The 21,072-nt window shown below is 48.4% G+C and overlaps 1 long non-coding RNA gene across 2 annotated transcripts in view; it reads left to right on the forward strand.

Moving 5' to 3' along the window:
* The window catches only part of LOC137534542 (uncharacterized), a 233,382-nt gene that overhangs the window by 174,429 nt on the left and 37,881 nt on the right, over positions 1-21,072 (forward strand). The gene's annotated exons all lie outside the window — the stretch shown is intronic.

The raw sequence follows: 21,072 nt of genomic DNA on the forward strand, positions 1-21,072 counted from the left end.
TTTCACAACCGACTTACTATTGGTGACAGCAACATAGGTAAAGGGTAATGTACAGTCTGGGAAATCTAATTTATATGTATGTAGTTTAAATTATTCGTTATAGTTGTCCAGTAACTCCATGGCTGACTGTGCAAGAGATAGGGAAGGAGACAGGCGGCACCTTTATACTGTGCTTTACTGCAGACCATACCCGCATGCAACTTTCTCGGGGTTCCCATTGCATGGGCCCCGTGTGTAAGCTTTGCTTTTATGCTATTTTTTATGCTGTTTTTACTATGAAAACTATGTTAAACGGTTTACACTTAGAGTTGCCGTTTGTTTGTTTCTTATGATGTTTACTGATATCCATTCGTGAGATGAATCATTGCTGAATTGGTGGATCCTGTTGCTTCCTGATGTCTTACCAAACCGTTGAGACAACCTTATAATGTGGGTTGTCACCAGCTGGTAAGCCTCTTTCCTTTTTCTGGGTATCTATGATTGCAGAGCTGTGCAATATATTTATAGTGGTGGAGACAGGGGCGTAACTAGAAATCACTGGGCCCCCATGCGAATATTTGGATGGGGCCCCCCCATAGGTGCCAAATAATCGTAATGGGGCAGCATTTCACTGTAAATTAATCGTAAAGTGGGCAACGTTCACCAGAAAATTGTAATGTGGGCAGTGTTCACCAGAAAATTGTAATGTGGGCAGCGTTCACCAGAAAATTGTAATGTGGGCAGCGTTCACCAGAAAATTGTAATGTGGGCAGCAGTCACCAGAAAATTGTAATGTGGGCAGCATTCACCAGAAAATCGTAACGTGGGCAGCGTTCACCAGACAATCGTACAGTGGGCAGCATTCATCATACAATCATTATATGGGCAGCGTTCATCAGAATATCGTAATGTGGGCAGCGTTCAGCAGAATATCGTAATATGGGCAGCGTTCACCTGAAAATCGTAATGTGGGCAGCATTCACCAGAAAATCGTAATGTGGGCAGCAGTCACCAGAATATCATAATGTGGGCAACAATCATCAAAAAATTGTAATCTAGGAAGCGTTCACCAGAAAAAAAAATGCACTTGTTAAAAAATCAAAACAATTCACTTACCTGTCAGAAGTCTCCTCTCCCGGCCTCTGGTGCGCAGATCCCCTGAAGAGCCTCCTGCAGCACATCTTCCGCGCTGACAGGCAGAGTGCAGGGCTACGGCAAGATGGCTCCCGAAGCCCTGTACTGGAGACACAAATAGTCTCCAGTGCAGGGCTTCGGCAGCCATCTTGCCGTAGCCCTGCTCTGCCTCCCGGGGGACTGTGGGCTGCAGGGATTCAGGGAATGAACTGGCGCAGCGTCTGTTAGACGCTGCGGCCAGTATAACACCTGGCTGGGGGGTCTCAGAATCGGGCGGGCAGCAGCGCTCCCCCCGCACACTGCTGGCGGGCCCCAGAGCGGCTCCGGGCCCCCCTGCGGCTGATGGGGTCGCATCCCCGGTAGGTACGCCGGTGGGTGGAGATTTGACTGCTCTTATTCTTTGTTGAAGACTCATCTTCTGTTTCTGGACTCTGCGCCAGTGTTGCCAATGCCAACCGCCCGTAAACTTATGGGCATACCGTAAATTTTGATACATATTTAGCTGCCCGTGAATTCCATAAGGAATTTAGCAGCGTCCGTAAGGGCGGCCAATCGGCTGCCCTGTGAGCAGGAGGGGAGCAATGCAGAGCAGAGGGAGAGCTGTGGGCACAGTGGGGAAGGGCGGAAGTCTTCCTCCCTCACTCTCCCCTCCAAAACGAAGTGTTGTGCAGTGGCTGGCAGTGGGCGGAACTTACCCCCGTCTCGTACCAAGCGCCGGAAGTTCTGGTGCCGCTGCTCTGGTCCGGACCAGACCAGATTAGCAGCAAATCCATCCCGCGCCTGCAACGAGACGGAGGTAAGTTCCGCCCGCTGCCAGCCACCTGCACAACACTTAGTTCTGGAGGGGAGAGCGATGGAGTCAGAGACCTCCTCAGAGGCTTCCGTACTACATGGTTTATGTGCGTCACCCCATGACCCGGCGCACGTGCGCCACAGGTCATGAGAGGGCGCCAGAAGACAGGGTAATACAGAAGCCTCTGAGGACCCTGCCGCTATAGCGGCTGAATACACCGGGATTGCACTGCTGCAGGGTTGATGCTGGGCAGAATTAAAGCACCAGTATTGGGAAAAACGGCAGCATACAACCATTACGGATCGTGCTGCTGCGGGGCATATAAAGAGCTTAAGATTAAAGGACCAGCATTGGGGATATCGGCGGCTTTGCCTATGCCGTATAGAAACATTAAGGATCGCACTGCTGCGGGGCCCGCTAAGAAGATTAAGATCAAAGGACCAGCATTAGGGATATCGGCAGCTTCAACTATGCCACATAGAAACATTGTGGATCGCGCTGCTGCGGGGCAAGAAAGGGAGATAAAGATCAAAGGACCATTAATCTGCATATTTACAGCGGCTGCTGCTAAGCCACTTTGAAACATTGTGGATCACACTGGTGCTGCTGTTGCCACCCCACTGTGCATCTCATTAGGATCATTTGCACAGCATGGACACCCAGGCTGGTGAGATCTCATTTAATGTAATTTTATTGGTTAGTTAGTGTAGCTGGGGAATGGGGGAGGAGGTTGTGTAGTGTAGTGCAGTGTAGCTGGGAGGGGGAGGAGGAGGGAGCAGGGGTTTGTGTAGTGCAGTGTAGCTGGGGGGCAGCAGGGGTTAGTGAAGTGTAGTTTAGTTTGTGGGGGCAGCAGGGGTTAGTGTAGCTTGGCAGTGTAACAGACAGAGACATCTGGGGGGGAAGGAAATGTCCATAAGACACTCCTGGACCATGGATGCACACAGGTATGTATTTTTTTCCCTAGTTTTTACCCTCTAAACCTGGGTGCGTCTTATGGTCCGGAGCGTCTTAAATGCAGAGCAATGCAGAGAGGAATGCTTCGGTAAAATAGAAAAAAGATTTTATACACACCTGGGGCTTCTTCCAGCCCCATAAGCCTGGATCGCTCCCACGCAGCCATCCTCCACATCCTGTGTCCGGTGGTACCGGGCCCGTCACTTCCGGCAGACGCGGCCAATTGTCTGCATCACAGGGGCTCCCTCCATGCCCGTACGCATGCGGCTGCGCAGTAAGCAGCAACACGCGTACCTGTATGGAGGGAGCCCCCAGTGATGCGGAGAATTGGCCGCGTCCGCCGGCCGACTCGCGGCAATGACGGGACCCGGTACCGGCGGATCCAGGCAGCAGAGGACGGCGGCATGGGAGCGATCCAGGCGTATGGGGCTGGAGGAAGCCCCAGGTATGTATAAAAGCTTTTCTTCATCCTCTATTTGCCAGTAAAAAAATAACGTAAAAGGTTGGCAACACTGCTCCGCGCTGATTATAAATAAATTATAATGTGCAAGAGATAGATTGATAAAGCTTGTGTAGGCCTGGAGTGTGAGGCTGGAGGTAGCAATACAATCATAGACTGATAAACCTTGTGTGGGCCTGGAGTGTGAGGCTGGAGGTAGCAATACAATCATAGACTGATAAACCTTGTGTGGGCCTGGAGTGTGAGGCTGGAGGTGGCAATACAATCCCAAAACTGGAGATCAGGATGGTTGGTGACCTTTGGCAGAGTTCTTCTATGGCTGTAGTATCATGGAGGGGTAGTAGCAGTACATTTGCTTTGGTAAAGGACTATTATATTTAATGACATGACATCCTTTGGTTGATGTTTGGTGTTCTTTTTGTTTTGGGCTTTTTTTTTTTTTTTTTTTTTGCTTTTTGCAAATAATTGTTTATAGAGATTTCAGTGATATTTCTAACCAGTAGGTGGCAGCATAAGTTTATTTTGCAGTACAAGTTGGTTTTACATAAAAAAAAAAAAACACTATCTGTTCAGCCTCTTTTAGTACCTTATAGGTTCCTAGTGGTTCTGGGTCAACATGAGCTCTCTGGCTATTGTGTCTTTACATAATAAGGTGGCTTTTTCCTTCAATCTAGAGTAAATCCATTCATTTTATTGTTTTCATGTTGGATCTGATATTTTATATCTGCATAATGGTATTTGAATTCAGGTGTTTGATTTAGGCAGGGCAGCACGGTGGTGTAGTGGTTAGTTCTCTTGCCTTGCAGCGCTGGGTCCCTGGTTCAAATATCAGCCAGGGCACTATCTGCATGGAGTTTGTATGTTCTCCCAGTGTCTGTGTGGGTTTCCTCCAGGCACTCCAGTTTCCCCCCACATCCCAAAAATATACAGATAAGTTAATTGGCTCCCCCCTAAATTGGCCCTAGACTACAATACATGCACTACATGATATATACATAGGACAATGGTAGGGATTAGATTGCGAGCTCCTTTGAGGGACAGTTAGTGACAAGACAATATGTATATACTGTACAGCGCTGCGTAAGATGTCAGTGCCATATAAATACTAAATAATAATAGGTGTGCCTTCATGGGTAAGAAAGCCTGGATTCCTGTGCGCTTTGAATCAGCTCTCAAGCGGAGTTCACAACATGCAATTTTTACTTTAGATTGATTGATCAGATTGTTATGTATGTATGATTGTATGCGATTTTTTCAAATTCTAATCAGATTCCTGATCATTTTTCAGATTCGATATCGATCGAAAATGGACTCAGGCTGAATTTCCACTTGCATGCGGATGCGAATTTCGCATGCGGGGCTATGCAAATTTTCATGCGAATTCGCATGGATGACGATGTATGCGAATTTAACCATGGCAGTGCTGGTGTGTTTTTCCATTGTTTCTATGCGAATTCGCATGAAAATTTGCATGCCCAAACCTCATGCGAATTTCCTATTAAATACATTGTATGCGATTCGCATAGCGGTATGCGGTATGCGAATTCTGATGGCTCTGCCATGCCAATTTTTCTGCACAGAAAAACGCAAAGGAAGTGGAAACAGTCCCATTCACTTGTATTGCTATGCGAATTTGCATGCGAATTCGCGATAGTGGAAATGGGCCCTTACAGATAGAAGAATACAGCCAGAAAACCTAACGATAATTTCCAGCCTGTCCAATCTGCATTTAATTGATAAAGAGATTGATTTCAAGCCAAAATTGGTTGCTGGCAATTGGTAGGCTGTACTATTTTTTGCCTGATGTGATCTTTTTCTTGATCAGGAGTAGAATCTGAAGAAAAAACGACATGCTGTGTGCCCTCCATCAATACCTCACTGAATCTGCAACCCAGTGGAGGTAAAGGGGGGATGAGGAAGCCACTTTTTGTATTTTAAATCTGTTTGCTTTAAATACATAATAATAATATGGTATGACATTAGATTATGACTATGAAAGGATTAGCTTGTGAGCTCCTCTGAGGACAGTCAGTGACATGACTATGTGCTCTGTAAAGTGCTGCAGAAGATGTCAGTGCTATATAAATACATAATAATAATATGGTAGGACATAAGACTATGACTATGGTAGGACTAGCTTGTGAGCTCCTCTGAGGACAGTCAGTGACATGACTATGTGCTCTGTAAAGTACTGCAGAAGATGTCAGTGCTATATAAATACATAATAATAATATGGTAGGACATTAGACTATGACTATGGAAGGATTAGATTGTGAGCTCCTCTGAGGACAGTCAGTGACATGACTATGTACTCTGTAAAGTGCTGCAGAAGATGTCAGTGCTATATAAATACATAATAATAATATGGTAGGACATTAGACTATGACTATGGAAGGATTAGAGTGTGAGCTCCTCTGAGGACAATCAGTGACATGACTATGTACTCTGTAATGTGCTGCAGAAGATGTCAGTGCTATATAAATACATAATAATAATATGGTAGGACATTAGACTATGACTATGGAAGGATTAGATTGTGAGCTCCTCTGAGGACAGTCAGTGACATGACTATGTGCCCTGTAAAGTGCTGCAGAAGATGTCAGTGCTATATAAATACATAATAATAATATGGTAGGACATTAGACTATGACTATGGAAGGATTAGAGTGTGAGCTCCTCTGAGGACAATCAGTGACATGACTATGTACTCTGTAATGTGCTGCAGAAGATGTCAGTGCTATATAAATACATAATAATAATATGGTAGGACATTAGACTATGACTATGGAAGGATTAGCTTGTGAGCTCCTCTGAGGACAGTCAGTGACATGACTATGTACTCTGTAAAGTGCTGCAGAAGATGTCAGTGCTATATAAATACATAATAATAATATGGTAGGACATTAGACTATGACTATGGAAGGATTAGATTGTGAGCTCCTCTGAGGACAGTCAGTGACATGACTATGTGCTCTGTAATGTGCTGCATAAGATGTCAGCGCTATATAAATACATAATAACAATATGGTAGGACATTAAAGAAACACTGAAGCGAAAATAAATAATTATGATATAATGAATTGGTTGTGTAGTAGGGATATTTACTAGAACATTAGTAGCAAAGAAAATATTCTCACATTTTGTATTTTCAGTTATTTAGTGTTTTTTATAACATTACATCATTCTCTAATATTTGCAGTTTACACACTACTCAGCATTCTAAATGATTTTACAGAGCAGCCCAGTGAACTATTGACCTGTTGTAACGATTAGTGTAGCAACACATTCTGATTATGTGTGATCTGCAGAATCACCAATAATACAGACGTTATACCTGATTATGTGGTGATCTGCAGTATCTCCAATAATACAAGTATAACTGGCAGAATACAAAGTATGTAGTGCTTTGTGCAACAGTAACAGAATAGATTAGCTAGACCTCACCAGAGGAGCTGGTGGGTACTATTAGAACACCGTAACTGATAGTTTGGCTTAACCTCACCAGAGGAGCTGGTGGGTGCTATCAGAAGAGCACCTCACCAGTGACAAGGGCTCACTGGTGAGTAGAAAGGTCAGACGGGCTAGGATCAGTAACGAGCGGCCAGGTACAGTACAGAATCGGCAGGCAAGAGAGTAGTAAGATATCAGGCAGGGTTCAGCAACAGAGTCAGATAGGCAGATGTACAGGAACGATAAGCAAGAGCAGAGTCAGAGGGTAGCAAGAGTCATACACAGAATATCAATATACAGTATAACAATAATCCTAGTCTTGTGTGAAATCCCTGGTTTCCTCCCAGATCAAAGCACACCGGATACTATCTAAGGTCTGAGCGCTAGCACATAAGTATTCGCAACAGCAGACAAGTTGCGAGTGAACAGTGAAGGCTTATGAAGCAGAGGAGACCCCACAGCCGCGCCCACAACAATCAACCAATCCGGAGCGCCGTGAGTCTCCTCTGACGTCAGCCAACCAGCTGGTCAGCTGACGCGCCTCCTCCCCGCATAAAGGTCCTGTCTCCGCGCGCGCCCGCGCGATACGGTAATCCTATGTGCAAAAGACAAACCCGTCCTCGGTGTACTAGACGCCAGAGGCACGGGTGAAGTCCCTGAACAGGAAGGCAAGGCGGCTGCAGAGACACCCTGCGTGTCCGCAGCCGCCATTACTGCGGTTATTACACCTGTCCTTTGCAGAGAAAAATAAGATACAATGACTGACAATTGAGATAACAAGCTTCAGAAGACAGAGCTCATGCAACTTTAAGGCCTCTTTTCCATGGACTGCTGAGCTGTGTGCTCAGCAAGCAGTTTACCAGGAAGCAGTGAGCAGTTACCAGGCAGCAGTGAGTAGTTGTGAGAGCTTGAGAGGCACTTCACTGCCTATCAACAGTCTGTGGAAAAAAGGCCTGAAAGTTGTGGAGCTCAATGGCTCTTTTGCATAGATAACAACTGGAGTTTCTTAACTTTTCCTGTACTGGAAACAATATTACACTTATGTCTCTGCTCCTAATGTTTTATCTCTTAGCTGTACTACACATACAAATATATTTTAACATTTTTTTTGTCGCTTCAGTGTCTCTTTAACCTCTTGCTGACCGCGTCACGCCGATGGGCGTGGCCGCGGCGGCAGCCCCAGGACCGCCTAACGCCAATTGGCGTAAAGTCCTGGGGCTCTGTTTTGAATGAGATCGCGCGCATGCTGCGCATCTCATTCTCGGAGGGCGGAGCTCCGCCCCCTCTTCAGTCTCCGAGCGGCTATTGCTGCTCGGGAGACTGTTAGACGGCGTGATCGCCATCTATTCTGCTCTCATAGGCAGAAGTAACGCAGTGAGCAAGTGTGCCAAGTTTGTGAACCCTGCAATTAATAGTGTAAGAATGGCTACAGTTTACAGTCATTCATTTTACATGGGAAAATGTAATTTGATTGGCTGTTTTATACCCCACTTACTTTACCTCGGGAATGGAAAGTGAGCTTACACTGTCATTTAACTTAAGCTTGAAGAGAGGCTTCCATATCTATTTCCTTTGAAAGCGGTTTAAAATCCGGACATAGTATTCAATAAAAACATGTTTTCCTACTTTTTATATGCCATACGATTATCATATTTGCATTTGTACATAAGTATTATTCATTTATAGGTTATAGCTTCCCAAAAGTACAGTTTTTTTGCTTTGTGAACTGACTTTGCATTTTATTAATAACTGCATTCATTCATTCAGGCAGACATGCTTTGACTCTTTGGCCTAGTGCACACCAGAGCAGTTCTGCTGCGGTTTGCGATCCGCTTGCGGGTGCGGATCCGCTAGGGTAATGTATTTCAATGGGCTGGTGCACACCAGAGCGGGAGGCGTTTTGCAGAAACGCATACTCCCGGGCTGCTGCAGATTTTGGATTGCGGATGCGTTTCTGCCTCAATGTTAAATATAGGAAAAACGCAAACCGCTCTGAAAAACGGCACTTCAGAGCGGTTTGGCAGGTGTTTTTTGTTACAGTAGCTGTTCAGTAACAGCTTTACTGTAACAATACTTGAAATCTACTACACCAAAAACGCTTCCCAAAACCGCAAAATGCTAGCTGAAACGCTACAGAAAAAGAAGAAAAAGCATTTCAAAATCTGCTAGCATTTTGCAGATCTGCTAGCTGTTTTTGGTGTGCACCAGGCCTTAGGCCTGGTGCACACCAGAGGAGTTTTTCTGAGCGTTTTGAGTTTTTAAATCTGCTGCTAATGTTATCCTATGTGTCTGTGCACACTGGAGCAATGAGGTTTTGTAAAAAAAAAACACAGCATTAGGCCCAGTGCACACCAAAACCGCTAGCAGATCCGCAATACGCTAGCGGTTTTGGGAGCTGATTTCAGAGCGATTCTAGGTATGTTTAGAGAGGTTTTCTAAACATACCTAGCGGTTTTGGGTGCGTTTTTGTGTAACAGATTACAGATATTGTTACAGTAAAAGCTGTTACTGAACAGCTACTGTAACAAAAATGCCCGGCAAACCGCTCTGAAGTAGCGTTTTCCAGAGCGGTTTGCGTTTTTTCCTATACTTTACATTGAGGACGAAACGCTTCCGAAAACCGCAAACGCACAGCAGGAGGCGCGTTTGCGGTTTGGCAAAAACCTCAAACCGCCGGTGTGCACCATCCCATTGCAATACATTAGCCAAGCGTTTTTCCAGGCGGATGCGGCCGGCGGATCGCTCCAAAAACCGCTCGGTGTGCACTGGGCCTGAGTCTGTGTGGGAGCTTCTCCAGTCAGAGAATGTGTCACATTCCTTACTTGATACATTAAGTAAACACAAGATAACATTGTTTAACATTCTGGATGCAGCAGCTCTGCTGGCAGGGATGCTTCTAAAGCCTGTGTTTAACCTTTTGAATGATGTTCTAGTTAAAAAAAATGCTGGTTGTATATAATATGCTGTGAATAATCTATTAGAGCAAAGAAGAAATTCTGGGTTATATTCCGCTTAAAGCAATACCATTTGCCTGGCATCCGGCTGCTCTCTTTGGTTGCAATAGTGGCTGAATCACACACCTATAACAAGTGTGCAGCTAATCCAGTCAGATCACCCGATCTGCATGCTTGTTCAGGGTCTTTGGCTAAAAGTATTAGGACCCATTTCCACTATCGCGAATTCGCATGCATTTTTCGCATGCAAATTCGCATAGCAATACAAGTGAATGGGACTGTTTCCACTTCTCAGGATTCCTTTGCGGTTTTCTGTGCAGAAAAATTGGCATGGCAGAGCCATCAGAATTCGCATGCCGCATACCGCTATGCGAATCGCATACAATGTATTTAATAGGAAATTCGCATGCGGTTTGGGTATGCGAATTTTCATGTGAATTCACATAGAAACAATGGAAAAACACACCAGCACTGCCATGGTTAAATTCGCATACATCGTCATCCATGCGAATTCGCATGAAAATTCGCATAGACCCGCATGCGAAATTCGTATCCGCATGCGAATTTTTACCACGGCGATTCGCACCGCACAAGTGGAAACGGGCCCTTAGAGGCAGAGGATCAGTATGCCAGCCAGGCAATATGCAATGTTTACCCACTTGAGGACCAAAGTGCTAAACTCCCCTAAAGACCAGGCTATTTTTTACTAAAAGGGCCACTGCAGCTTTAAGGCCTCACTGCAGGGCCGCACATTACAGCACACGAGTGATTCCCCCCCCCCTTTTCCCCCCACCAACAGAGCTCTCTGTTGGTGGGGTCTGATCGCCCCCCCCCCCCGTTTATTATTTTTAAAATAAACATTTGTCATTTTCTGTTGCTAAAAACCGTTTCTCCTGCCTCCCCCAGCCAGCCTATCACAGTGATCGGCTGTCATAGGCTTCAGCCTATCACTGCCGATAGCTCTCCAGTGCTGATTGCAGCGCTGTACTATGTAAATAGACGGCGATCGCACCTTCTAACAGTCTCCCGAGCGGCAATAGCCGCTCGCAGACTGAAGAGGGGACAGAGATTCGCCCCCCCCCCCCCCCGAGAAGGAGATGCACGCACATCCTGCGCGCGATCTCCTTCAGAAGCCGGCTCCAGGACCTGACGCCAATTGGCATTAGGTGGTCCTGGGGCTGCCACGCCCATTGGCGTGGAGCGGTCTTACTGTAGTTAAAAGGAAATAAGTATGGCAACCTCAATATCTCTCTCGCTTTAGGTTCTCTTTAAGGGATACCCAAGTCTTATAGATATGTGTAAATGGAGGCTCATGTCATTTTTGTGCATGAGTGCTGACACTGCGCCTCCTGTTCACTTCCATCATGCTCAATTCAGTTGTAAAAGGCCCCAGTATTGGCTGTTACTTGGGCAACTCTGGTCACCTTTAAAAAACAACTAAAATGAGAAGGCTATGGAGGCTACCATGTTTATTTCATTTTAAGCAATACCAGTTGCCTGGCAGCCCTGCTGATCCTCTGCCTCTAATACTTCGTCATAGAACAAGCATGCAGCAGATCAGATGTTCTGGCATTATTGTCTGATCTGTCAAGATTAGCTGCAGGCTTGTGTCTGGAGTGATCCAGAAACTACTGCAGCCAAATAGACCAACAAGGCTGCCAGGCAACTGGCATTGGTTAAAAGGAAATAAATATGGCAGCTTCCATATTCCTCTCACTTCAGTTCCCCTTTAATCCAGACATTTAACCTCCTTGGCGGTATGAAAAATACCGCCAGGAGGGAGCGCAGCAGTTTTTTTTAAAATTTTTTTTTTTTTTATCATGTAGCGAGCCGAGGGCTCGCTACATGATAGCCGCTGCTGAGCGGCATCCGCCCGCTTCGATCGCCTTCGGCGATCTCCGATCAGGAAATCCCGTTCATAGAACGGGATTTCCTGGAGGGCTTCCCCCGTCGCCATGGCGACGGGGCGGGATGACGTCACCGACGTCACTGACGTCGGGACGTCATTGGGAGTCCCGGGCCACCCCTCGGCGCTGCCTGGCACTGATTGGCCAGGCAGCGCTGGGGTCTGGAGGGGGGGGGGGGGCCCGCGCGCAGCAGATAGCGGCGATCGGGCAGGGGCCGGCGGCGATCAGAGTGCTGGCGCAGCTAGCAAAGTGCTAGCTGCGTCCAGCAAAGCAAAAATTATGAAAATCGGCCCAGCAGGGCCTGAGCGGCACCCTCCGGCGGCTTACCCCGTGTCACACACGGGGTTACCGCCAAGGAGGTTAAGGCTCTGCATGCACAGTATATCCGATTCCTCCCCTTGTGGCCACACTCCCTGAGGACTGCCTTCCTAGCGAGCACACCTCTAGCTCCTGCATTCCTAGTGTGTGTCACAGGAGCCCTGGTGGTCAGACCGCAAATGGCCTTCCAAACGGTGCCAGCGCACGGATCGTGCGAACTCTGGTCGCAGTCAATGCGCAGGAACCGTTGGGACAAACCGCAGACAAACCAGAAGGGAGCCTGTGAGATATGGGTAATTACAACCTACACACGATTCCAGGGTATCTGCCACCACCACTGGTATGGGCCAGTGGACCCGATTTACTGACTGACTGGTCCTGCGAATAAAAACGGTTAAAACACGCTGTATTCTGTCTAGCCAACAACAAACAATAGTAACGTCTCTTCAGAGGTCTGGTTCAGTTGTGTGCGTGCTGAATAGTAGGGTAGCTAGAACAACAACTGACGATAGCGTCGGTTTATTGAAAGCAATATAAATAATTAATATATACAGACAATAATTAAAATCAACAATTATTAAAACAGTAATAGCCAGTATGAAAAATAAAAGGGAGAAAATACTTAGGGTTTGTGGAAATATGTCCTTTTGTGGGAAAATCATCAAGTCCCAAGCAAAACTGTTTCAAGTTCGCAAAGTTCTTTGTTCCAGAGATGAACTCAAAGTTCAGCAAGATTTAAAATCCACACAACATGGAGGATGTCCTTTGTTCAGTTCCGGCAAGATGGCCACCACTTGTTCCTCACGGTGGCCGTTTGTTCAGGAAGATGGAAAATGGAGGAATAATTTGCCCGGGCAGCTCATTCACTTTTAATGGATCTGAGTTCAGAGGCGGGCTTCCAGAGTCGGCCCCCAGGCCGGACTATGGTAATCACATCTGGGGCAGGGGCCTCCACAAGCCCTCATAACCCTGACACTTCTCTAGACAGACCTGCGCGGCCGGCACACAAATAATAATTACATATTCTCGATCCCCAGAACCTACCGATTAATATGATATCAAACTTGGGCATGTTTGCATGCCCGGTTAAAAAACGGTGGAATGCCCAGAGTTCTGGTTAGGCCAGTGGCCCAAATTTAATATCAAAATACTCACAAGATCCGGACCAGCAGAATGATATAACTTTCACATTTCTAATTCTCACCTGAACGGTATTGCTTAAACATGCTCAAAATCCTAAACTCCATGCTTTCTTATTCTGCCTATATGGCTCCGGCCAGTCTAGGGCAAAGCAGGTTTTTGAATAGCCCCCTGCTGTGAGCTCATCCTGTCTTTTCCCAAAAGGCAGAGTGGGCTCTTTGCTGGCTGATTAACATCTAGGTGTCACCTGGTTCCCAGAACAGAAAGGGGAGTTAATGCCTCCAGGTTATTCTGCCTTCCACAGCGAATATGTCAAAGCTAATTAACACCTCCCCCCAGGCTTTCACTCAGCCAAGACAAATCCCCCAGCTGTTCCTAGGCAGAGGGATACTACACATCAAATCTTGGTTTAACGATCTGCGTCACTAACCGACCGCAATCGCGTTTTGGCCGACTGGGCGTTGCCCGGCGTCACACCTCCCCCTCCTGACGCTGTGTAGGGGGGTGTCACCAAGACATCCTCCGTAGCAGCCATTGGCGCTGTTGGGTCTAGTTCCCCCTAACACCGGGACAGCCCATCGGCGTTTTGGTGTCGGCTGCCCGCTTTGTGTCGGCCAACCTGGCTGACGGGTCTCGAGCTTCCGGCACGGCGGGAAAACCCATTGGCGCCTGCGGCTCGGTTCCCCTGGACAGGTCGCGGTCTGCTACCCTCAGGTTTGACCCGACCTGGACCGTTCTGGACAGGGCGTTTGCGCCACTGCGGTCGGATGTGGTGTCTGCCAGGACTGCTGACAACGGGCAGTGGTTTGGGTAGGTCAACAGCCAGCCCACGCAGAGGTTCCCTGCGAAGTGGCTGTGGACCTAAGGGAACCCCGTGGGAATCCCTGGACCTCCCCCGCTCCTGACAGACGGCACATGCTTTGCCGTATTTGGCCACATCCCTGTTCATCCCGGGCCAATGAAACTGTTTCCGAATACAGGCAAGTGTCCTGCGGACACCTGAGTGCCCTGTCAGAGGATTAGCATGTGCGGATTTCAGCACGTCCCCTGAACGCACTCGGGACCATAAGCCATTTGGTATTCGCATGTGATCTACCTGTAGGGGGCTGTACAGACTTGCTGTACAGTCTCCCACCTTCCCAGTACACCTTGAAAGCGGCCCCGTCTGCGAGGGGCTCAGCGGCTTGCTGCCTGAGCACCTCCAGGCTTGGGTCGCTTTGTAGTGCTGCTGTGAGGACGCTGTCAGTTTCAGCCAACTTGCTCATGTCACACGAGGCCAGCGGCTGAAAGGTCTCATCCCTGCGGTCAGAGGAGGGGGAGGAGGCCGGAACCCCCTCCACCTGTTCTGAGCTCGGGTTCTGAGCGGTACAGCTGCGCGGTACTGCTAGCACAGGTACACCTTCAGAAGGGCACAGACGGGCATTACTCAAATCATCGTTGCATGCATTAATGACATTGACAGGTATAGACATTTTTTCATTACAGACAGGTTGTACAGTAAACTCAGGTACAGTTACATCATCACAACAGACAGTCTGTACATCAAACTCAGGTGCCTTTGAAGCAGGCACAATTGAACCGGGTACCCTTGAACTGGGCACATTCAACCCACCTCCCCCTGGTGCTCCCCCAAGTGTATAAAGTACCTGGTGGTGGGTGGAGGGTCTGTCTCCTTCCGTGAGCGACAAGGCTGTCGTGGCAGGTTCGTAGTAGGACACAAGCTTGCCCAAATCAGTTCCCAGTAACACAGGGACTGGGAGATCCTTCACCACCCCAACAACCCTTTCTTGGACCCCTCCTCCCCAATCCAGCTTCACTCTCGCGTGGGCTATGTTAAAAAGGGTGCCCTCTACTCCAGTAAGGGCAAGGGATCGGCTGGAGCTGATGCTCTCCTTTGGCACAAGGTGTGAGTGAACTAACGTGATGTCAGCTCCGGTGTCCCGGAATCTGGTGACAACTTTGTCGTTCACTCTAACAAGTTGCTGCTGGTCGGTTCGGTCGCGGATTTCCTTTCCGCGGGCAAACAGGACAAAATCTGATGATCCAGGCTGTGGTTCGCTGGCTGGTTGCCTCTGCTGTGGGTGAGATACAGGTGTTGCAGGTGCTGGTGGTGTCTGTCTCCGCTCCGGACAGTCGAATTTCATGTGTCCGGGCTGGCGGCAGTAGTGACAGGTGACCTCTCCAGGGGCTGCAGGCCTGGGTGCAGCAGCTGCGCTGGGTGGCCTCGGTGGCTGACGGCTCACAGGGGCAGGAGAGTCTGCCAGAGTATTGGACTGACCTCCCCTCCAGCTGGATGGTGCGGTTCTGCGTGCATCAGGCACCCGGGTAGTCGCAAAAGTCTCAGCGAGGTCTGCAGCGACAGTTGCTGACGCCGGCTTGCGCTCTAGCACAAATTGTCGTACATCAGCAGGGCAAATGTTCAGAAATTGTTCTAGGACTATCAAGTCCTCCAGGACATCATAAGACCCTTTGGTGAGGCCTAGAGTCCACTGGCGGAGTGTGGTGAGCAAGCTGCTGACCACATCTCGGTACGAATCAGAAGACTTTTTCTGCCAGGCCCTGAACTTTTTGCGATAGGCTTCTGGCGTCAGCTGGTATTTAGTAATGATAGCGTCTTTTATAGCGGCATAATCATTATCTTTCTCCGCAGGCAACTCTGCGAAAGCATCAAGCACTTTGTAGCACAGCAAAGGTGTCAGATGTCTGGCCCACTGGTCTTGGGACAGACGATACTGACGGCATGCTTTTTCAAAAAAAATCGCAAAAACAAGTCAATGTCTGTGTCTTTTTCAATATTAGCAAATTTAAATTTTGCACTTACGGGTGGTGCAGCTCCTTCAGCAGGGAGGCTGGGCGAAGAACTCCGGCTGGCCTGTTGCACTTTTGCCATGTTTAGCTCATGCTGTCGTTGGCGCTCCCGTTCTCGCTCAGCGGCATCCCTCTCCGCGTGGCGTTCTGCAGATTGGCGTTCCTCTCGCGTGTACTGCAGGTACTTGTCCAGGTCCGTCTCCATCAGCTGCCGTAATGCCTGCTGCATTAGCGGATCAGTACAAATGGACAGTCCAGTACTGGCCGTTTCCGGGCGAGTACTTTCAGAAACTCTGGGATTGGCTCCACACTGACAGTCTCTGGCGTAACTGTTGCAACAGGGCCCACAGGATGCTCAACCTCTGTACGCCTAGGATCTTCCACGCCAAATAAAATAAAACTTTTGGGGAGGGGTACTGGCTACACAGTCTCTCTGTATATATAAAAAAAATATATTGCCTTCCATGTTCACCAGATATGTCAGAGGGTTTTGCCTTCCAGCTACACCAACTAATTAGTTTGTTTTGCTATCTTAGATACTTTCAGCACAACACAGATCCCACCGCTGCTACAGGAGCCCTGGTGGTCAGACCGCAAATAGCCTTCCAAACGGTGCCAGCGCACGGATCGTGCGAACTCTGGTCGCAGTCAATGCGCAGGAACCGTTGGGACAAACCGCAGACAAACCAGAAGGGAGCCTGTGAGATAGTAGGGTAGCTAGAACAACAACTGACGATAGCGTCGGTTTATTGAAAGAAATATAAATAATTAATATATACAGACAATTATTAAAATTAACAATTATTAAAACAGTAATAGCCAGTATGAAAAATAAAAGGGAGAAAATACTTAGGGTTTGTGGAAATATGTCCTTTTGTGGGAAAATCATCAAGTCCAAGCAAAACTGTTTCAAGTTCGCAAAGTTCTTTGTTCCAGAGATGAACTCAAAGTTCAGCAAGATTTAAAATCCACACAACATGGAGGATGTCCTTTGTTCAGTTCCAGCAAGATGGCCACCACTTGTTCCTCATGGTGGCCGTTTGTTCAGGAAGATGGAAAATGGAGGAATAATTTGCCCGGGCAGCTCATTCACTTTTAATGGAGCTGAGTTCAAAGGCGGGCTTCCAGAGTCGGCCCCCAGGCCGGACTATGGTAATCACATCTGGGGCAGGGGCCTCCACAAGCCCTCATAACCCTGACACTTCTCTAGACAGACCTGCGCGGCCGGCACACAAATAATAATTACATATTCTCGATCCCCAGAACCTACCGATTAATATATCAAACTTGGGCATGTTTGCATGCCCGGTTAAAAAACGGTGGAATTCCCAGAGTTCTGGTTAGGCCAGTGGCCCAAATTTAATATCAAAATACTCACAAGATCCGGACCAGCAGAATGATATAACTTTCACATTTCTCTCCTGAACGGTATTGCTTAAACATGCTCAAAATCCTAAACTCCATGCTTTCTTATTCTGCCTATATGGCTCCGGCCAGTCTAGGGCAAAGCAGGTTTTTGAATAGCCCCCTGCTGTGAGCTTGTGACGCCGGGCGACGCCCAGTCGTCCGAGGATTCGCGGCCGATTGTCCGATCGCAACCGTGATCGGAAAACTGACATTCTTTATTTTTAAAATAGAAGTTTTTCCTTCCTGCCTTCCCCCCCCTTTTGCCATGAGGGCTGAATGGGCCTGCGTTAGCATATGGCTAAAGCAACCTGGTTTAGCAAGAAATCCTGTTAAGGCTCCCGGAAAAGCTCTGGTGACACTAATGTGCTAATTGGGCAGAGCTGAAATACCAACAGAGTCTATTCAACAGGGGAAGCTAGCACAGCATGAGGTCTATTGACACCTACATTCCTCCCAGTCTTGACGGCACCGACTAGACTGAGTATGGAATGCATGGTGTTGATAACTTTGTCACATTTTGCAAATACCATCCATGGGAGGAATATGAAAATTACATAATTTTGTTTCCCTAATTCTGTAGAATATGGTGATACTAGACATAGCCAGGTAACCCGAGCAGGGGCTGAGATATGAATAATGGGGTCCCCGTGCGCCCCAAATATTGCAAGTTTGATGTCCTATGAACGTGTATTCTCAGCCCAATCTGAATATGAAATCGGTTTGCATGTGCGACAAAACCCCGGCGGGGTATGAAATTGGACATATTTTGTGGATGGCTGGAAGTTCCTCCCCTGAGAACTCACTGCCTGACACGCCCCTGGGCTGAGCTTGAGACTCCGCCCAGAAATGTCAGTGCTCAAAACTGATTGCATGAGGACCCCCAGCCGATTCCCCCACTTTCCATCATACCGAAAAGACTGCCACTGCTTGGGGAAATAGCAGTGGCCATCTTGCAGGCGGAGCAACGGCCATGTGGTTCGGCCATATTGCGAACTAACTGCAACAAAGGAACTTTGTCTTTTCCCGAACGGACTTTCCACAGAATCATAAGTATTCGTTCTTTTTATCCCTTTTTCTTTTATGTACTGTGTTATCACTGTCTCTCATCGTTTAATTGTTCACGATTGTCTGTATATATTAATTATTTATATTGTAACAAATAAAGGCTTTTTAAAAGGTCTTTACCTCTCAGTAAAACCTTCTATTCAGTATACACAGACGAGACCTAAACTTCCGAAGGGACGCTACTGTTTTGATAGATAGATAGGAATTGCACAGTTTTAACCGGTTGTTTGTTTCACAGGTCTATAGCCAGTTAGCAGTTTTCTCTGGGCTGATAGAAAACAGAGATGGTGGCAAATCTACCCCTGGGTTGGAGTAAAAGTGTATTTTCGTAACCTCACAGGCTCCCTACTGCGTCGTGACGCTCAAACTCCGCCAATTCTACGCAGATTGCGTCCATAGCTCTCAATCTGTGTGCTAGAATCGGATTGGACGGTTTTGCGTGTTCACGGCCAGTGGGGCTCATGTGACAGTGGTCGGCAGCGTTTGGGATCTGTGTGTGCTGATAGTATCTCAGGTAGGGCTATCGAATTAGCCCTATCGAGAAACGAACTAATTCGTTGGTAGTGACTGAGTGCAATATATTTTTCATATATACAGAGAGACTGTGTAACCAGTACCCCTCCCCTAAGTTTTCTTTTATTTGGCATGGAAATGTCCGGGAATTACAAGGTCATGGTCCTATCCGACCTGCAGAGTCTGTGCGAGGCGAGAGGCATGGACATCCGCGGCAAGAAACAGCAGGACCTGATAACGGACTTGTACCGATGGGATAGCCAGAATCTGCGGACGCTGGAGGTGTCCACTGTGGAGGACACCGGCTCATCTAACGCAAGTCGAGGGGAACCAGAGACTGAAGATCCTGTGCGTACCGAGGTTGAGCAACCCGCGGGCAATGCGGCAACAGATACGCAGGAGGCTGTCAGTGTGATCCCCGACCCCAGAACCCCTGAAAGTACTCGCCTGGAACCGGCCAGTACTGGACTGTCCAGTTATGTTGATCCAGTAATGCAGCAGGCATTGCAAAAGCTGATGGAAACTGATGTGGACAAGTACCTGCAGTACATGGCGGAGCAAAAGCGAGAGGAACGCCAATCTGCAGAGGCGCGGGAGAGACGACAGCATGAGCTGAACATGGCGAAAGTGCAGCAAGCCAGCCGGAGTTCAACGCCCAGCCTCCCTGCTGAAGGGACTGCCGCTCCAGTAAGTGCAAAATTTAAATTTGCTATTATCGAAAAAGACACTGACATTGACTTGTTTTTGAGGTCTTTTGAAAAGGCCTGCCGTCAGTATCGTCTGTCCCAAGACCAGTGGGCCAGACATCTGACACCCTTGCTGCGCTACAAAGCGCTTGATGCTTTCTCAGAGCTGCCTGTGGAAAAGGACAATGATTATACCGCTATAAAGGAGGCTATAATCACTAAGTACCAGCTGACGCCAGAAGCCTACCGGAAAAGGTTCAGGTCCTGGCAGAAAAAATCTACTGATTCTTATCAAGATGTGGTCAGCAGTCTGCTCACCACACTCCGCCAGTGGACGCTAGGCCTCACTAAAGGGTCTTACGGTGTCCTGGAGGACTTAATCGTCCTGGAGCAGTTTCTGAACATTTGCCCGGCTGATGTACGCCAGTTTGTGCTGGAGCGCCGACCGGCGTCAGCGACGGTCGCTGCAGACCTCGCTGAGACCTTTGCAACGACCAGGGTGCCGGAGACCCGCAGGACTGCCCCATCTAGCTGGAGAGGAGGTCAGTCCCACAATTTTGCAGACTCTCCTACCTCTGTGAGCCGTGCGCCCCAGAGGCCCTCCAGCGCAGCTGCTGCGTCCAGGCCTGCAGTAACAGAGGGCATCACCTGTCACTTTTGCCGCAAGCCCGGACACATGAAGTTTAACTGCCCGGAGCGGAGGCAGACAGCGCCAGCTCCTGCACCACCTACACCTCGCCCACGGCAACTGCCGCCAGCCAGCGCACCCCAGCCGGGAACACCCAACAACGTCATGTTCGCAGGTGGGAGAGGGATCCACTCCGCTACGAGCAACCACCAGCTGGTTACAGTGAACGACCAGCTTGTTACCGGTTTCCGCGACACTGGAGCGGATGTCACCCTGGTGCGTGCGCACCTGGTCCCGACGGAAAATATCCTCCCTGACAAATACCTTACCCTCACTGGAGTGGGGGGCACTCTTTCTCGCATTCCCCAGGCTCGGGTGTCCATCGATTGGGGGGTGGGGGTTCAAGAGAAGGTTGTTGGGGTCCTGGACCAACTGCCGGTCCCAGTTTTGTTGGGGACCGACCTGGGCAAGCTTGTGTCCTATTATGAACCTGCCCCAAGCCCCTCAGACTGCCAGGAGGGAGACGGACTCTCCGCCCACACTAAGGTACTTTGCACCAAGGGGCAAGAACAGGGGGGAGGTGGGTTGAATGTGCCCAGTCCAGGGGTACCGAGTCCAATAGTACCTGTGTCACAGGTACCTGTGTTTGATATACCGATTGTTTGTGATGAAAATGTTGTTGTACCTGTCACTGTAATTCATGCATGCAGCCAGGATGTGAGTAATGCCAGTATGTGCCAGTCTGAAGGTGTACCTGTACTGGCAGTAACACGCAGCCGCGCTGCTCAGAACCTGGGCTCAGAGCAGGTGGAAGAGGTTCCGGCCTCCTCCCCCTCCTCTGACCACAGGGATGGTAGCCTTCAGCCACTAACTGCA

The sequence above is a fragment of the Hyperolius riggenbachi genome, chromosome 10 (genome assembly GCF_040937935.1).
Source record: "Hyperolius riggenbachi isolate aHypRig1 chromosome 10, aHypRig1.pri, whole genome shotgun sequence".
Lineage (NCBI taxonomy): Eukaryota > Metazoa > Chordata > Amphibia > Anura > Hyperoliidae > Hyperolius > Hyperolius riggenbachi.